Source organism: Erinaceus europaeus, chromosome 7 (assembly GCF_950295315.1).
Source record: "Erinaceus europaeus chromosome 7, mEriEur2.1, whole genome shotgun sequence".
NCBI lineage: Eukaryota > Metazoa > Chordata > Mammalia > Eulipotyphla > Erinaceidae > Erinaceus > Erinaceus europaeus.
This window is the reverse complement of record NC_080168.1, coordinates 71,660,960-71,674,551: the sequence shown is the minus strand read 5'-3', so window position 1 is coordinate 71,674,551 and position 13,592 is coordinate 71,660,960. Positions and strand designations below refer to the sequence as shown.

Sequence of the window (13,592 nt, the reverse complement as noted above, 5' to 3'; positions counted from 1 at the left end):
ATTTCAGGTTTTAGCTCTCTAATAACCTTGAGATAATTGTTGTTTCCAGGGTCTTATTTGTTGTTTCTGCATTTCTGATGACAATTCTTTCAAACTCTCTACTCTCTCCTGTGATTATTTCCTTAACTAGTGTTTGGATGTTGACCTCATTATTTTGTGCTTCAACCTTTGGGGGGCTTTTAGCTGGACTTTTGGCCTAGTTCATTTCTCCAATATTTCTTCTTGTTCATTTATCCATTCTATATAGTATGTTATGAGGTCCCTCTCTCAGTACTTTTCAAATTACTGATCACTGTTGCCTGGATTGACTTGTGTCTAAGTAAGGTAATTAAAGAGTTCACTGTTGTGAAAATTGACAGTTGTTTCAATAGTATTTTAATCCCTGAGTTGGAGCTCAGTGGCTTAAAAGCCTCTTTGTTCTTTTTCTTCCCTGTAGGCTATGTGAGCACGAGAGCCTTTAAACTACAAGTAGGCTTCTTAGCTTAATCACTGACTCCTGACCAAGAGATAAAGCAGGGTGGGATAGAGATAACACTGTGGTTATGCAAAGAGACTCTCACAGCCCCACTGCTAGGCCACTGAGGTATAGATCTCCTGAGTTTCCTGGTTAGTTCTCTGTTCCCTGGTGTAAGCACAGGGCCTCCCCCCTTGCTGCAGCTTCTGAGGGCAGTAGAAATGGAGACTCATAGTTTATTTGGTGAGTGTTAAGGGAGTCCTCTCCTCCCTTCAGACATCTCTTTATTGGTGAAACATAATGAAGGTGATGTCTCAACTGGTAAACTGCCGGACTGTTTTCAGCCACTTACTCTCTGTCTGTGAGCCACACACATTTGCACTCACCAGTGATTTGGTGGGTTCCTGAAGTTGTTCTAGTCCTGTCTTTTTGCAGTCCCAGGTGATCTCTTTTGGTATTCCTAGTTGACCCTGGAGAGGAGAGAAACATCGCTCTTTCTGCTCCATGGCCCTGCCTCCAGAAGTCCCCAGACTTAGCTTTTTAAAAAAATAAGTTTGGTTGAGTGGAGCAGTAGCACAGCAGGTTACGTGCACTTGGCACAAAGCACAAGGATCCTGGTTCCAATGCCGGCTTCACACTTGCAGGGGAGTCATTTCACAGGTGGTGAAGCAGGTCTGCAGGTGTCTTTTTCCATGCCCCCCATCTCTGTCTTCCCTTCCTCTCTCCGTTTCTGTCATATCCAACAACAATGACATCAATAATAACTATAACAAAAATAAAAAAAGAAAACAAGGGCAACAAAAGGGGGAAAACAAAGAATAAGTTTGGGATTGCAAGCTCAGGAGACAGAGATCAGTTGCTGCAGGCATTGTCTCTACAGCTGAGGAGACTTTGGGATCTGATTTGGTCAGGTTCAAACAGGTAAACACTCCCCTACCCCAAGTGAGCTGATGTTTTAGAAAACACCAGTACTTTGTTCAATTACTTCCTAAGCTCTGACTCTTTGCTCCAACTGGTGTACCTGTTTACAGAAGGATGGGCCACCTCTTAAATATACTCAGACTTTTCCAGAACACACAATGGAGACAAAACACCAGGAATGGACTAGCAAGACCAGGCTAGGCATCCTTTCTGTCTCCCTCCAGAGTCACAGTGAACACCTCTCTCTCTCTTTCTCTTTTATGCCCTATTTATTTATTAATGGATAGATAGAGAGAAATTGAGGGGGAGGAGATAATATAGAGATGGAAAGAGACAGAAACATCACTTATGAAGCTTTCCCCCTGCATGTAGGGACCAGGGGCTTGGACCTGGGTCCTTGCATACTGTAATGTGAACACTTTACCAAGTGCACCACTACCTGACCCTGAGAACAGCTCTCGATTAACACTCACTTTATGGAGGGGTCATGGCAGAATAAAAACAGCTACTACTTATAAAAGAACTGCTTAGTATGGACTCAGGCCTGCTGGCCATGGGTCCGTCCAGCCTCACAATAACCTTGTGATGAGGTGCTGTCATGAGTTCCAATCTACAGATAGGCAGACTGAGGCCAATGGAGGCAAGAACTTCCCAGATGATGGAGAGAGTTTGGAGGCCACTGAAGTCATTGCATCTGAGCCTGCATTTAAAACTGTGGTGTTCTCCAGTTTTCCTGGCCAAAAAAAAATCTTTACCTACTCCTATGGGTGACATTCATTTCATGACACCAAAAGGTGTCCTTCTCACTGCTTGGCTACAGTGATTTTCTTTGGTAAGGGTGTGTGGGTCACTCAGCTGTGGAGAGAAAGAGTACTGAGTTAATATGAAACAAAGATATTTTTAAAATATTGTTTTATTTTTTTCTTCAATGAAGAGTTAATCCCTCTACTTTTAAAACTCTTGCAAAAGATAGAAGACACTAGAATACTCCCTTCCAGCTTCTATGAAGCCAATACACTCTGATACCAAAAGCAGACAGGGACACAACCAAAGTAGAAAATTATAGACCTATATCTCTGATGAACATAGATGCTAAAATACTGAACAAAATTCTAGCCAACCAGGTACAACAGTATATTTAAAATATTGTTCATCATGATCAAGTGGGGTTTATCCCAGGGGTGCAAGGTTGGTTTAATATATGTAAATCAATCAACGTGATCCACCACATCAATAAATGCAAGACCAAAAACTACATGGTCATATCAATAGATAAAAAGAAAGCCTTTGTCAAAATACAACATTCCTTTATGATCAAAACACTACAAAATGTGAATAGATGGAAAATTCCTCAAGAAAGTGGAGTCCATATATAGCAAACTTACAGCCAACATTATACTTAATGGTGAAAAACTGGAAGTATTTCCCCTCAGATCAGGTACTAGAGAGGGATGCCCACTATCACCATTACTATTCAACATAATGTTGGAAGTTCTTGCCATAGCAATCAGGCAAGAGAAAGAAATCAAAGGGATATAGATTGGAAGAGAAGAAGTCAAACTTTCCCTATTTGCAGATGACATGATACATAGAAAAACCCAAGGAATCCAGCAAGAAACTTTTGGAAATCATCAGGCAATACAGTACAAAATGAGCATTCAAAAGTCAGTGACATTCCTCTATGCAAACACTAAGAAGAAGATGAAATTCAGAAATCAATTCCTTTTACGATAGCAACAAAAACAACAAAATATCTAGGAATATACCTAGCCAAAGAAGTGAAAGACTTGTATACTGAAAATTATGAGTCACTACTCAAGGAAATTGAAAAAGACACAAAGAAGTGGAAAGATATTCCATGTTCATGGGTTGGAAGAATTAGCATCATTAAAATGAATATACTGCCCAGAGCCACCAAGAAATTTAATGCTATCCCCATCAAGATCACAACCACATATTTTTTAGGAGAATAGAACAAAAGCTACAAATGTTTATCTGGAACCAGAAAAGACCTAGAATTTCCAAAAAAATCTTGAGAAAAAAGAACAGAACTGGAGGCATCACACTCCCAGATTTCAAATTGTATTATAGGGTCATTGTAATCAAAACTGCTTGGTACTGGAATGTGAATAGACACACTGACCAGTGGAATAGAAGCACCCACACCTATGGACATCTAATCTTTGACAAAGGTGCCCAGACTATTAAACAAAATTAATTCAATTACAAAGAAGACTAAGGGAAGCATAAACCTATGGGACTACATCAAATTAATTAAATTTCTTCTGCACAGCAAAAGAAACCACTACCCAAACCAAGAGACCCCTCACTGAATTGGAGAAGATCTTTACATGCCATACAACAGACAAGAGGCTAATAATCAAAATATAAAAAGAGCTTGTCAAACTCAACAAGAAGAAAACAAATAACCCTTCCTAAAAGTGGGGAGAGGACATGGACAAAATATTCACCAGAGAAGAGATCCAAAAGGCTGAGAAACACATGAAAAAATGCTCCAAGTCTTTGATTGTCTGAGACTTGCAAATAAAGACAACTACGAGATACCACTTCACTCCTGTGAGAATGTCATACATGAGAAAAGATAGCAGCAACACATGCTGGAGAGGTTGTGGAGTCAAAGGAACCCTCTTGCACTGCTAGTGGGATTATAAACTGGTCCAACCTCTGTGGAGAGCAGTCAGGAGAACTCTCAGAAGGCTAGAAATAGACCTATCCTATGATCCTGCAATTCCTCTCCTGGGGATATATCCTAAGGAACCCAACACACCCATCCAAAAAGATCTGTGTACACATATGTTCTTAGCAGCACAGTTTGTAGTATTTATATATCTATAAACCATTTGTTACCTTCTTAAAGAGCCTCTTTTAGTGTCATGCCCACTCTGTAACTGGGCTGTTAGTTATTTTTCCTTATTTATTTGTAGGAGTTAACTTAAACCTTATGGATAGGAATTCTTGGTAAGTTACTGCTGTGAAGAAAATATTATTCCAGAGTCAGGTGGTATAGCATACCTGGTAGAGTGCATAAGTCACTACTCATAAGTACCTGGGTTCAAGTCCCCAGTCACCACCTGCAGGGGAGAAGCTTCATGTGTAGCAGAGCAGTGCTACAAGTGTCTTCTCTCTTCTCTCTGTCTCTCACCCTCTATCACAAAAGAAGAAAAATAAAACAAAGGCTACCAAGAATAGTGGAGCTGTGCAGGCATTGGGCCCCAGAGATAACAATAGTGGCAAAAGGAAGGAAGGAAGGAAGGAAGGAAGGAAGGAAGGAAGGAAGGAAGGAAGAAGAGATTATCTTCCTCTACTCTGTGACTTGCCTTTTATATCTTTAAGAGGTCTCTTTTGATGCACCAAAATCTTAATTTAGATGTCAAGTAAAGCAGATTTGATGAACTAATTGAAGCATGAAGAACACATTAAGGCAGCCCAGTTCTTCCTCACTTCTTTTTGCGTCACCTGGCCTTTCACACTCAGAATCACAGTTAAACCAGTGTGGTTTTATCTGGTAGGTGTCAAAAGGGTCAAAGGGGATCTTGTCCATACAAACAGTTGAGTGGCTCAGAGAAATTCTTTCCTGTTTACTGGTCATGCTGCCTGGTTGTAAATCCAGCACCTGGCAATGACTGGACTCACTCTGTCTCCATCCCACCCTCTGGGGGCAACGCCTGAACTGGAAGGGCTGGTCCTCCCAGCCTTCTCCTTCGGGGGAATCTGCTTAGTCTCAGGCCTTTGCATCTCCATGTCTATATTCAGAGTCAGCTTTTCAACTTCTATAAAACACATATGTTATGGGCTGGTGAAATGGCTCACGGGGACAGTGCTCTGCTTTGCCATGTGTGAAACTCAAGTTCCAGCTCAGCCCCGACTGCATTGAAGGGAGCATTGATGATGTGGTCTTTTCTACTCTATTTTAAAATTATCTTTATTGGATAGTGTTGGTATGCTTCTAAATTCTGCTTCTAAGTCCCCTTCTTTTTTTTTAAATTTTTTTTTTATTTAAGAAAGGATTAATTAACAAAACCATAGGGTAGGAGGGGTACAACTCCACACAATTCCCACCACCCAATCTCCATAACCCACCCCTCCCCTGATAGCTTTCCCATTCTCTATCCCTCTGGGAGCATGGACCCAGGGTCATTGAGGGTTGCAGAAGGTAGAAGGTCTGGCTTCTGTAATTGCTTCCCCTCTGAACATGGGCGTTGACTGGTCGGTCCATACTCCCAGTCTGCCTCTCTCTTTCTCTAGTAAGGTGTGTCTCTGGGGAAGCTGAGCTCCAGGACACTGTTGGGGCTAAGACCCCTTCTTTTACATTGCTTGAGGCTGTGGTCTATTTACATAATCACTGTTTTACCTGGGTCCCACCCTGCCTGCAGGGTATTGGTTTAATCCCCACTGGTTAGATGGAAGCTTTCTATATTCTGTTCTCACTTTTTTCTTGCTCTGCTCCCTCTCCTAGTCATTTCCTTTCCCTTGTCACTTCTGGTGAAGAGATGCATAAAAGGAGATGTATCTGATTAATAAACGATATACTGCTTCCCAGCTCAGCCATGAGTCCCTGGTCATCTGTCACCTGCCCATGAAGCTAGCCCAGCATACTGGCGCCCCGAACTGGGACCGGCAAGATAGAGACAGAAATCAAGAGGGAAGAAGGAGATAGAAGGGAAAAGAGACAGAGAGATACCTGCAGCCCTGCTTCACAACTGGCAAGGCTTTCCCTCCTCCAAGTGGAGACTGGGGGCTAAAACCTGGGTCCTTGTACATTGTAGCATGTGCTCTTAAGTGGGTGTGCCACCATCTGGCCCCATCTTTTTCACTCTTTTCTTCTTTCTGTCTGTGCATTAAACAAATTGGATAAGCTGCGGTTGCTACTATGATTCCATCCTGACTTCCCTGGGCAGAGGACCTCACTAATGTGACTCAGAACCTCACCTCCCCAGAGCCCTACCCCACTAGGGAAAGATAAAACAGGCTGGAGATATGAATCAACCTGTCAATGTCCATGTCCAGAGGAGAAGAAATTACAGAAGCCAGACCTTCCACCACCTGCACCCCATAAAGAATTTTGGTTCATATCTGGGCCCTGGAGTAGGTGGACGGAGGTAAATAGTTAATTTCAGCCATATATATATATATATGTGTGTGTGTGTGTGTGTGTGTGTGTGTGTGTGACTTCCTGCCCTAATTCAACTTTCTAGCCCTTTTCTCTACTCTGACACCATTCTCTCAGACAATACTCTTAACCAACCTCAGGACAGCTACCAAACTCAAGCAAAATTACCATAGTTGTATGCCCCCTGGAGCTTGCCTAAGATGGTTTTCCTAGCTTTCTTCTACCTTAAAATCCCTAATTTCATCTGCTCTGATCCTACTTTTTGGTTCCTGTTCATTAGCTATCTTTCAGAGACACCAAGTCACAGATAATACCATGACTCTCCATCCTGACTTGTCTGGCCAGATCACCTTACTGATGTGTCCTGAACCCTCAGATCTACAGAGCTCTGGTCATCTAGGGAGAGATAGAAACAGGCTGGGGGTATGGATCTTGTCAATGCTCATGCTCAGTGGAGAAGTAGCTACAGAAACCAGAACTCCTACCTTCTGCTCCCTATAAATAGCCTTGATCCATAGCCCAGCAGGGGGGAGAAGTGATAGGATGACAATAAGAGTGCTCTGAACTCCAGTTCCATCAGCAACCAGAGAGAGAGAAGGAAAAGGAGAAGGACAAATGGAGGTAGTTATGATGTCATGAGTGGCTTAGAGGAAAGAGAGGAGTGAATCAGAAAAAGAAGGGGCAACTATGTATAAACTTGGACAGATAGTTGTAGAGAAGATGGTTGGCCCATGTCTACAACCTTAGGGGAACTGTGGTGGACTGCAGTGGTGGACTGGAGATTCCGAGCTCTGGTGGTGGAAATGGTGTGGATTCAAACCCCTGTCGACATGTAATTCTGTAATACAAAAACAAATTGAAAAAAATTAATTAAATAAATAAATAAAAAGAATTTTGGTTCATATTCCCAGAGGGGTAAATGTTAAAGGAAGATGACCAGAGGTCTCTGAACTCCAATTCCAACAGGACCCTGAGAGAAAAGAGAGAGAGGGAAAAAAAAAAAAGGAAGTAGTAGTGCGGGGCAGATGGTATAGATAGCATAATGGTTATGCAAAGAGACTCTCATGCCTGAGGCTCCAAAGTCCCAGTCTCAATTCCCTGCACTACCATAAGCCAGAGCTGAGTAGTGTTCTGCTTAAAACAAATACACAAAGACAGAAAAGGAGACCAGGCAGTGGCACACCTGGTGAAGCACACACGTTACAGTGCACAAGGACCCTGGTCCCCAAGTGGTGAAGAGGGCTGCAAGTGTCTGTCTGTCTCTTTTCCTCTCTATCTTCCTTCTCAATTTCTGGATGTCTCTATTCAACAAATAAATAAAGATGTCAGGCCTTAAGCCAGCATCCCCCCTGCTCCATGCTCCATTGCTGACACTATGGTCTATTTACATAATCATTGTTTTGCCTGATTTATCTTCTTTCTACTTTGAAACCCACCCTGCCTGCAGGGTACATTAATCCCGCCAGTTAAAACCCTATCAACTATTGCTATGGAAGCTTTCTACCTTCCTGCTCTTTCTTTTCTCCATCCCCTTTCCCAACCATCTCCGTTCCCAACTTGCCACTTCCAATTTTAACCTATAAAGCCCACTTCTGTTCCTGGTTTCGTTCTCCTCTCTTTTCTCTCCCAAGTCCTGACTTGGAGAAGGGCTGACTTGCAGAGCGGGAGGCAGCCATTGTGGTTTGGCGCCACTTAGCTTAACCCGCTGTGCTTACACACGACTCTGGAGCTCCTGCATGAATAAAGAATTGTATTACCACGCCACGACGAGTTAGTTCCTGGTCTCTCTCCCATGATGCTAGCCCGGCAATGGCATTCAGATAATAATTAAAAAAAAAAGACAGAAAGGAAGGTAGGACAATAGAAAAAATGGGCAAAATTTTCAGCCACCAAGTTGCAGATGCTACCTTGATGCCAACCTGACTTCTCTGTGCATATGACCTCACCAATGTGTCCTGGAACCCCACCTCCCCCAGAGCCCTACCCCACTAGGGAAAGATAGAAACAGACTGGGGTAATGGATCGACCCACCAATGCCCATGTTCAGTGGAGAAGCAGTTACAGAAGCCAGATCTTCTACTTTCTGCACCCCATAAAAAGCTTTGGTCCATACTCCCAGATAAAACTAGAGACCCTTCCCATGGAAGGGAAAGTATATGGAACTCTGGTGGTAGGAATTGTATGTATGGAACTGTACCCCTCTTATCTCACAATCTTGTCAATCAACATTAAATCACATTAAAAAAGAAAAATGGGAAAATAGATGTATGGGGACACAGAACTTTGGTGGTGAAAATGGTGTGGAATTGTACTCCAGTTATCTCATAATTTTGTAAATCAATATTAAATCATCAATAAAATAAAATAAAAACCAAGGTGGAACCCAGTAACACCTATCTCCTGTGCCCACTGTAGACAGGAGCCTTTCCAATCACCATTGAGCACCCTATACCCCACACTTGGCGTCTTACTGGGTTTTCTTTGGGGGAAGGCAATTTTTCCAGTTAAAATCCCCTTGGAAATTGAAGGCAATTGTAATCATTTTTTTAAAAATTTGCTTGTTTTATTGGAGTTGGTGTATTGTACCTAAGTAAAAGACTCCGGGGTGGGTAGGGAGAGTACAGGTCCTGGAAAAGGATGACATAGGACCTAGTGGGGGTTGTATTGTTATGTGGAAAACTGAGAACTGTTATGCATGTATAAGCTATTGTATTTACTGTGGACTGTAAAACATTAATCCCCCAATAAAGAAATTAAAAATAAGAATAAAATAAAATCTGCTTGTTTTATAATAGCTTGCAAACTGATGAAGGGTTTGGAAAGATGTTTAAATGATCGGTTTGTCTTACTTTAAAATAGGAGTCAAGGGGCACCAATAGAGCTCACAGGTTGCCAAGCACAGGGATCCAAGTTCAGGCCCCCACTCTTACCTTGGGGTGGAGTGGGAAAGTTTCACAAGTGGTAAAGTACTGCTGTAGATGTCTGTGTTTCTTTCTCTTCTGTCTCCCCCTTCCCTCTCAATTTATCTTTACCTATATCAATTAAAAAACTAATATGTTTTAATAAATAGGAGTTGAGGACTGGGGAGACATCATCGTGGTTATGCAAAAAACTTACATGCCTGAGGCTCTGAGGTCCTGAGTTCAATTCCCAGCACCATAATAGCCAGAGTTGAACAGTGCTCTGGTCTTTCTCTCTCTCTCAATCTCTCTCTGCCTATTTGATTAAAAAAATAATAAATTAACAAATAATCTTTTTTAACCAGAGCTCTGCTCAGCTCTGGCTTATGGTGGTGCAGGGGATTGAACCTGGGACTTTGGAGCCTCAGGAGTGAGAGTCTTTTTGTATAACCATTATGCTATCTACCTCTACCAAAGAAAGTTTTTAAAAAGGAGTTTGAGTCCTTTATTATTACGGTAAAATATAAAAAGAGAGCATAAATACTGTGACAATGCTTTTAAAACTAAGTATGTAATGAATAAAGGAAAACTGGTTAATGGTTGCAGCAGCAGCAACAACAAAACCCTGAGAACATGTTCCACACACAACACACTGAATGACTGGCCTGGACCAGCTGGTTATAATTTTTGTGAGGAGACTACATATATTTTTAATCATATAGTAAGCAGTAATACAGTTACATGATTTTTTATTTTTATTGATTTAATAATGATCAACAAGACTATAGGATAAGAGGGATATAATTCCACACAATTTCCACCACCAGAGTTCCATATCCCATCCCTTCTACTGGAAGCTTTCCTATTCTTTATCCCTCTAGGAGTATGGACCCAGGATCATTATGGGGTATAGAAGGTGGGAGGTCTGGTTTCTGTAATTGCTTCTCCGTTGAACATGGGCATTGACAGGTCAATCCATATTCCTAGCCTGTCTTTCTCTCCCTAATGGGGCAGGGATCTGGGGAAGTGGAATTCCAGGGCACATTGGTGAGGTTGACTATCCAGTGAAGTCAGGTTGGCGTCATGGTAGCATCTTCAACTTGCTGTCTGAAAAAGCATTAAGATATAAATCATTTAATAATCAAGAATCTAAAGGTAAGACTATAGCAGATGAAATTTGGGGATCTCCATTTTGGAAAAAGCTAGTAGGTCTATTTAAGTATATCCCAAGGGGCCCATGACTTTACTAATTTTTGCCTGAGCCTGACAGCTAACATGAAGATAGGCCATGTTTTTTTTTTTTTTTTCTTTTTTTAAGATAGAGTCAGAAAGGCAGAGAGAGTGAAAGAGACCACAGGCTCAAAGCTTCCTTCAATATGGTGGAGGCTGGACTCAAACATGGTTTGTGCACATGGCAAAGCAGCGCACTATCCAAGTGGGCTATTTCTCCACCCCAGTTCATTGAATTTTAACATAAAAGTCAATCCGTATAGCCACCAACAAGACAGCAACCCGATAACTGTCATGCATCATGACACTTCCTCCAGCCTTTGTCCCAGGAATCAGTTCCTGTCCCCATTGCTGTCTGTCTATTGAAGAAGCTGTCTATTGAAGTACAGGCCCACGCCAGAGAAGGAAACACAAGTGTGTTCATGGTCCAGATTCTGCTCATCTCTTTAGCAAATTATTAATCTCAGTCCCATGTTTCCAATCCATGCTTGGGTCAAATGCCATTTCTCTGTCAAAGGCCTGTGAGTTCAGCCCTCCTCCTCAGACTAAGTTAGCTGCTGTCTCTCTGGGCTTCCATAGTGACTTACGAGTTCCTCTTGGAGGGCTACTTCTGTCTTCTTAGGCTGCAAACTTCCTGGGTGATGGCTGGGTGGCATGAAGACCAGGTCTTATTCAACTCTGTTTCTCAATTTCCTATCATAATAAATACACACCCAAGTCACTAAACTAGTAGCCACTTGTTTAATGTTTAATGAATAGATGAACATTTTAAAGAGATGCTGAAGAAAGCTGTTGAGAGAGAGAGTAAGAGGCCAATGACTAAAGAAACCAAAGGCTCCCAACAGAGTTTTTGCTAGGTCTTCATGAGGGGACAAGGGGGCAGGTACACAGAAGTCCATAGGGAATGTCATGGACCAAATGTCCTAGCCATAAGTGTCCTCAGTCTGATAAGGGGGGCAGCTTGGGTGCTGGGGTTACAAAGGAAATAAATAAAGCATTAGGTTGACAAAATATCTCACTTGAATAGTGTGCTGTTTTGCCATGCGCCTGACCCAGGTTTGATCCTAGCCTCCACTTCACTGGAGGAAAGTTTGGTACTGTGGTCTCTCTCTGGAAAAAAAAAGTCAACCCAAAGTGATGAAGCCCTGGACGAAAATAAAGAAAGAGACAAACTGAACAAATAGCACATAATAACTCTGAAATATAAGAATCTGAGAAAGTTTCCTAGAAAAAAAAAAACACAAATATACAGGCAAGCCTAGATTTCATTATTCATTAAACATTGTGACTTTGCAACCTACTCAGGTTGTCCAGTACAAATGCCATAAGCTGTCTGCTGTAATATTTGCAATCCCGTTATGCTGGTAACCACTGGGTGTTGAGTCTCCCAGTTTGGTAGTTTTCAAATTATTGTCCATCTACATGGTTTTGAAAGAGGGTCCTTTGGACATGAAATCATTAATTCAAAAGATTAATACTTGCCTGTATGTTCAGAGCACTATTCACAACAGCTAAAATGTGGAGTTAACCTAAATGCTCATCAACAGATGACTGGACAAAGAAGTTATAGGCTACATATTCAATGAAACTAAATTTCAAGGAAATTTAGAGGATGACATTGCCTCAGTTGGCACAAAATGGAAGGACTGGAGTGGATTAGGCTCAGTGAAATAAAGAAGTAAAAGACAACTACCAGACAGTTTCACTCATGTGAGGAATGTAAATGACTGAAGTAAATGGTCTGTAAAAAAACAAAATAGCAACCACTCTCTCCTAGACTTTGTGAAAACTGTGCTGGTTAGTAATAGGACAACAGAGGAAATTAGAGGCAGAGTCTTATGTATAAAAAGAGTTTACTTGAAGACTGCGCTGAGAGAGAGGAAAAGAGGGAGAGAAGGAGAGAGAGAGAGAGAGAGAGAGAGACCAATGACTAAAGGAACCAAAGGCTCCCAACAGAGGTTCTGCTAGGTCTTCATGAGGGGACAAGGGGTCATACATACAAAAGTCCAAAGGGAATAGCGTGGACCAGATGTTCTAGACATAAATGCCCTCTGTCTGCTGGAGGGGGGTGGTGCACTGGATGATGTTAGGATGATGTTCTTCACTCTGTTGTCTACCTTTGGTAGGCAGGGAGGAGAGTGCTGGTACCTGTGTACAGTCAGTCCTGCCTCCATCTCTAATATGTGCTGATGCTCACAGGCTCGTCTGCTGGTCCAGGAGGCTGCAGGCTTGCTAGCTGACAAGATAGCTACAGGCATCTTGGCATAAGTGCCTCCATATTGGATGCTCCCCATTAATCATCAGAGGGAAATGGGAGCGGGATCCATGGAAACTGAAATCTTTTTTTTAAAAATTTTTTTTTTAAGAAAGGATTAATGAACAAAAACATAAGGTAGGAGGGGTACAACTCCACACAATTCCCACCACCCAATCTCCATAACCCACCCCCTCCCATGATAGCTAGCCCTCTGGGAGCATGGACCCAGGGTCATTGAGGGTTGCAGAAGGTAGAAGGTCTGGCTTCTGTAATTGCTTCCCCTCTAAACATGGGCGTTGACTGGTCGGTCCATACTCCCAGTCTGCCTCTCTTTTTCCCTAGTAAGGTGTGTCTCTGGGGAAGCTGAGCTCCAGGACACATTGGTGGGGTCCTCAATCCAGGGAAGCCTGGCCAGCATCCTGGTGGCATCTGGAACCTGGTGATTGAAAAGAGAGTTAACATACGAAGCCAAACAATTTGTTGAGCAATCATGGATCCCAAGCTTGGAATAGTGGAGAGGAAGTGTTAGGGAGGTACCCACTGCAAACTCTAGTGTACTTCTGCATTCAGGTATATATTTTGCAGTAGGAAACTGAAATCTTATAATTCTGTAAACCCAAAGTAAAATCACTAATCATGTATTTTTTAAGAATAAATAAAAATTGCCTCCAAAATGACTAGGACTGGTAATGAGATCAT

The 13,592-nt window shown here is 42.1% G+C and overlaps 1 long non-coding RNA gene across 1 annotated transcript; it reads right to left on the bottom strand.

Annotated features, from left to right (window-relative positions):
* Positions 1-10,196: 10,196 nt before the first annotated feature.
* On the bottom strand, positions 10,197-12,969 carry LOC132539290 (uncharacterized). The gene is made up of 4 exons (XR_009550549.1): positions 12,785-12,969; positions 11,656-11,746; positions 11,224-11,329; positions 10,197-10,513 (listed from the first exon to the last, which is right to left on the bottom strand). It is a non-coding gene; the product is annotated as an uncharacterized LOC132539290 (long non-coding RNA).
* Positions 12,970-13,592: the final 623 nt, after the last annotated feature.